We start from the raw sequence: 6,000 nt of genomic DNA, 5'->3' as shown, positions 1-6,000 counted from the left end.
AGTTGCATGCCTAATTCATTGGTCTTCTCTTTCTCTACTTTATTCATATAGACATTTTGAGGTATAAAGTTTCCCTAAAAACTGCCTTGGATGCATAGCATAAATTTTGGTATGATGTCTCATTATTATCATCATTTTCTGAATATTATTATTGATTATTTCTATTATTTGCTATTTGATAAAGTAATTTAATTTCGAATTAGTTCTTGGTTTAACTTTCCATGACCCTTTACGAAATATAATTTTTATTGTATCATCATCATCTGAGAAGTGAGTCTATTATTTCTGCCTTTCTACATTTGATTCTAAGGTTGTCGTGTCCTGGTACATGGTCAATTTTGGTATAGGTGCCATATACTGCTGAGAAAAAGGTGTATTTTTTCTATCCCCATTAAGTTTTCTCCAGAGATCTATCATATCTGGTTTCGAAGATTTTAATCATAAGATTTCATTCACCTTCTTAACTTCATTCTTGTTTATTTTGTTATTAGATTTATGTAGTTCTGAGAGAGGGAGATTGAGGTCTCCTATTATTAAAGTTTTATCTCCTTGTAATTCACTTAGATTTTCCTCTAGAAATTCAGATGCTGTACCACTAAGTGCATACATGTTTAGTAATGATATAGTTTCATTATTAATGGTAACTTTTAAGATGTAGTTTCCTTCCTTATCCCTTTTAATGAAATTGATTTTTACTTTTATTTTATCTGAGATTAAGATCACTACAACTGAATATTTTTCCTTCAGCTAAGGCATAATATATTTTACTCCAGCCTTATATCTTTACCTCTGTGTATCTCTCTGCTTCAAATGTCTCTTGAAGGATTCTGGTTTTTAATCCATTCTGCTATCTGTTTGTGTCTTATGGGTCAGTTCATCCCATTCACTTTAAGTTAAGATTAATAATTCTTGTAATTCTCTCTGTGCTCTTTTTCCATTTATATTTTTCCTCTCCTTTTCTCTTATTTCTTCTCACTAAAATTCTACTAACTCTACCCTTTGATTTTTCTTTTTAAAAATTTAACTTTCAGTTTATTTTCACTCATACCTTTCCTCTCCTTTTATCAGTCCCTTCTCTTATTTTTTCCTTTCCCAGTCCCCCCCTTCCCTAAAGATTGTTAGATTTTTTGAACCCAAGTGGAAATGTATCTCATTCCCTATCTGGGATAAATATATTGAATAGAATTTACTCCAGATTCACATTCTCCCTTCTTTGCCTCTAAAATTATACATCTTTATACCTCTTTAACTTGATGTTATTTATTGCTCTCATACTATTAATCAGGTATCATCAATCAATTTCATTATTGATTGTTTTTAAGCTAATATTGTTATTAAGGTATCATCAAAGATTGTTTGCTTGATTGCTTGATAAGTAGCATTGTCTCAAATTATATCAAATTATAATGATAATCATTTCTACCTTACCCCCCCCTTTACAGGTATCCTCCAAGTACCCACAATCCTCCTCATGAGCCAAAATATCATCAAAGTCATATCATTTCTTGAATTATTTGTGCCCCTGCCCCCAGGCCTACTTTCTCTCACACTTTATCTCCCCCCTCTCCACTCAGGTTATTTAACCCCTTTAAGTTAAGTCAAACCCTGATCTAATTAACTGCAAGAATCAAAGATCTCTAAGTAGTGGGAGTCACTGGAGGTCTCACCTGAGAACTTTACAAATGATTGTAAATTACAGAGACACTGACTCAGGTCCTTGAAGTTTATGATGCTTCATTGGAGTAAGTGCTAAGCACAGTAGAATTAAAGTAGATCGAAGAATAATGTGACAGAAGTTTAAAGTTAACACCACTGCTTTTTTTTCTGGACTTTTTGTCTGAAACATAGTGTTGTCATCATGGACCTCTTCAGTTGAGAGATAAATCCCAACTATATGCATATCCTCTAAGTCCATTCTCTTGCATTTTATCTGACCTTTTAATTATCCTTAGACAAATAAAGATCTAAAGAATTAGAAGTGTTATATTTTCCTTTCCATGGTTGTCCAATTTAATGATCTTGACCAACATTTGTTTTGTTTTATCTTTCCCTTTTCATTTATGTTTTTATGCAACTATTGAGCTATGTATTTAGAAATTGAATTCTCTATTCAGTGCTGGTCTTTGTGTCAGAAAATTCAGGAGTTCTCTATTTCATTGAATGTCCATCTTTTCCCCTGAAAGTATATGTTGAATTTTGAAGTATAGTACATTTTGGGTTATAATCTCAGGTCCTATGCTCTCTGATGTATGGTATTCCAGGGCTTCCTATGTTTTAATGTTGAGGCTGATAGATCCTGTGCTTTCTTTGTATTTGAACTGGTTTTTTTTTTTTTTTTTTGCTGCTTGAAATATTCCCCCCTTTATTTGAGAGTTCTAGAATTTGACTATAACACTTGGAGTTTTGATCCTGTGGTCTCTATCTGGAAGGGTTCTATGGATTCTTTCAAGGATTATATTGTTTTATTGCTCTAGTATGTTTGGACAGCTTTCCTTTATAATTTCCTGCATGATGTTTTCCAGGTTCTTCTTTTGTTCTAGGCTTTCTAGTAGTCTGATTATTCATTAGATTGTCTCTTCTGGATCTATTTTCCTGATCATTCATTTTCCCTAAAAGGTACTTTAAATTTCCTTCATTTTTTTCAGCCTTTTATTTTATTTGATGGGATTTTGTAGTTTTATAGATTCATTGCCCTCTATTTGTTCAATTCTAATATTTGGGATTTTATTTTTCTTCAATTAGCTTTTGTGTTTACATTTCCTGTTGATTATTTTTACTTTTAATGGAGTTGATTCCTTTGGTAAATTTTTCATAATTTTCTTGCATGACTCTTTTATCCATTTTTATTCTTCCTCTATTCTTTGGTTTTTAAATTCTTTTTTAAGCTCTTCAATGACCTTTTGTATCTGAGTCCAATTTATAGACTGTTTTGATACTTCCCTTATGATTAATTTTTCACTGATTTCTTGTTCAAACATGGCATTGTTCTCATCTTTGATTGTAAAGTAGTTTTCTGCAGTCAGTACTCTTTTAGGTTTTCTGCTCATCTTTGTTGTTTTAGCTCTGCTCCTGGGTATAGGGAGTATATATCCAAGCTATTTTTTACTGGGCTTTGGATCTGATCCCTGGCTTGTTGTTGGCCAAGATGTTGCCTATGTAATACAGGCCTTGTCTTTGCAAATGTTTGTTTCTTCCTTTATATCCAGATTCTGACTTAGCTGTAGTTTGTTCCCGACCCAGTCCTGTCTTTTAACCTGGTGTTCCTAGGGTTCAAACTTTGTTTGGGGTTGGGATCCTTCTGGCTGGCTTTCTATCTAACTTCCAGGACCTCTGCTATTGTCAGGCTTTTGGGACATGGATTTCACCGTGACTAAGAGCCTCCTGCTGGCTTTCCCCGCTCTCCCACTTCCTTGGTTTTATTTCCCCTTTCCCCCAAAGAGACAGACACACTAAAGATCCTCCACAATATCTTCTCTTGAAAACTTCTTTGAATCTTCTCTTTTTCTTGGTGGCATCTGTAGCTTGAATGTCAGAGTACAGACTTCATCTATCTTTGGTAGGGAAAATCTCTGGGAGCAGGTTAGCTTCATGCCATCATCTTTGCTCTGGAAGTCTCTTATAGTCCTTTTTAGAGAAATATTTGATTTAATTAGAAAACCATCATTAAAACATTTTAATCCTTTAAAAATTTATTTATTTGATTTTGAATTTCATAACTTTTCCCCTAATCTCACTTCCTTCCCCCCACCCTCCACAGAAGGCAGTCTGATAGTATTTCCATTGTTTTCATGCTATACATTGATCACAACTGAATGCATTGAGAGAGAGAGAGAGAGTATATCCTTAAGAAAAAAAACACATAAGAAATAGCAAAATGACATAAGATACCTTTTTAAAAAAATATATAAATTAAAGGCAATAGTCTTTGGTCTTTGTTTAAACTACACAATTCTTTCTTTGGATATAGATGGTATTCTCCATCACAGATACCCTAAAATTGTCCCTGATTGTTGCACTGATGAAATGAGCAAGTCGATTAAGGTTGATCATCACCCCCATATAGCTGTTAGGGTATACAATAAAACATTTTAATTTTGAAAGTGTCATTTAAATATTTTAAGATTCAAAGTCTTTGTCATTTTAATGGAAATATGGACAATTTTATGGTTAATACAATTGATTGTGTGGATATGTAAAAATATGTCACTATAAATGTCTCCTAGAGTTTCTATGGATATTTTAGAGATAGTGATTCCTTGTTCTGTACACAGTGCAAGTCTTATCAGGATGTTACAGATAATGTTTGGGGTTTCCTTGGCAATCCACATTCATGAAACTATAAAGATTAATGCCCCTTTAGGCTAAAGGAAGGATATATGAAAAGATAGGTTCTTTAGTCTGTTTGTACATGACTGATAGCAGAATTGTCCTCAGGGCATTCTTGAATATATGAATAGATATTTGTCTTTTTCTTAAAGTCAAGAATCTTCTTCCCAGGTTTTCATTAGAGTCTTTATAAGGTTGCTTTGGTTTACAAATCAAAGAACAAGTTTTCCAAACCCATCTACTTTGAAATCAAATAAATAATCATATTTATTTCATTCCCAAGTTTATGGATAATAAAGGCCAAATAAATGCAACTGAAGAAAGCAAACAGTCAATGTAATTCAGAGATGTCAGCTCCAAAGGCAGTGCAATGTTTCATTATAAGAATTTACAAATAAATAGAAATAAAAAGAATAAGTCAGTTAAAGAGATTCCCTTTGCTATTGATGGACTGACAGTACTTGCCATGAAATAACCCTCTCTTGATTAAAGCTTAGTGAAAATGGAATGGCTCAAATGATGGTATGTTAATTAGCTTGCTTTATTGGTGAGAGTGCATTTGTTTTTCATAGTCTCATAGAAAATTCTTGGGGCGGCTAGGTGGTGTAGTGGATAAAACACCGGCCTTGGAGTCAGGAGTACCTGGGTTCAAATCCGGTGTCAGACACTTCATAATTAACTAGCTGTGTGGCCTTGGGCAAGCCACTTAACCCCACTTGCCTTGCAAAAAAAAAACCTAAAAAAAAAAGAAAATTCTTTCAGATTTTGTAGAAATTGAACATCAGCAGCAAGAGGAGGCAGTTACTGAGTTTCAAATCTCCTCTGCATTGTGAGTTAACATAGATTTCTTATATAAAGGACAAGTCAGATCCACTTATATTTAAATAATTGCATCAATAGCTTGGAATATTTGTAAGCATACTTTACTACTACCCAATATCATCCAGGTGAGTCTTAGATGCATTTTACTATTTAAAAAAACAACAGAGAAGATAAATAATGCAAATTCTTATGGAAAATGACCCTTTGAATGAAAGTCATAGACTACTGACCTTAATCTTAATAACTGAAATTGTGCTAAAATGTCACTGATTAAATGAGAGTAGGTGAAATACAAAATTGATAAAGAAATAGAGAGAAAAAAGCAGATACTCTAAGATGTGGGAAGAACTGAATTCAAATCTTTCTTCAAATGTTTTCTGTGTGATTCTGAACAATTCATTTAATATCACAGTCTCATTTTTATCAGTTCTAAAACGAAGACATAGGACTCAATGACCTCAATGATTCCTTCCAGTTTTAAATCTATGAGACCATGACAAAAAAAAGTTTTTAAGATGAGATGGGAAAAGAAAAGGAAAATATACCACATATGAAATAGGATTTAAAAATATGAAATGTTTGTTTTAATTTTAAATATATATGCAATTCTTAGTTTTAAAAATAATGTATAATTTCTGATTTTATGATATTTCTCTGAAATGTAATGTATCTTTTCCTGCCATTATTCATATTTATATCCCCGACAGTGTTTAATGACATATGGATTATTACATGGAATAATGTAGACAATGAGACAATATTATAATTACTTTAGCTGACAAATTAAACCCCTAAGACTAAAGTGATAGTTTTTAAAAGTGTGGATCTTTATTTTCCCTTGCTTTTCTTCAG

At 32.7% G+C, this 6,000-nt stretch overlaps 1 long non-coding RNA gene across 1 annotated transcript in view; it reads right to left on the bottom strand.

Annotated features, from left to right (window-relative positions):
• Window positions 1–1,196: 1,196 nt before the first annotated feature.
• LOC141521847 (uncharacterized) overlaps window positions 1,197–6,000 on the bottom strand; it is a 91,305-nt gene continuing 86,501 nt past the window's right edge. Inside the window, exon 3 of the long non-coding RNA XR_012478071.1 lies at window positions 1,197–3,624. This is a non-coding gene — a long non-coding RNA (uncharacterized LOC141521847). The remainder of the gene's footprint in view (window positions 3,625–6,000) is intronic.

This window comes from Macrotis lagotis, chromosome 1 (genome assembly GCF_037893015.1).
Source record: "Macrotis lagotis isolate mMagLag1 chromosome 1, bilby.v1.9.chrom.fasta, whole genome shotgun sequence".
Lineage (NCBI taxonomy): Eukaryota > Metazoa > Chordata > Mammalia > Peramelemorphia > Peramelidae > Macrotis > Macrotis lagotis.
The sequence above is the reverse complement of the archived record's forward strand: the minus strand, read 5'-3'. Positions and strand labels throughout refer to the sequence as shown.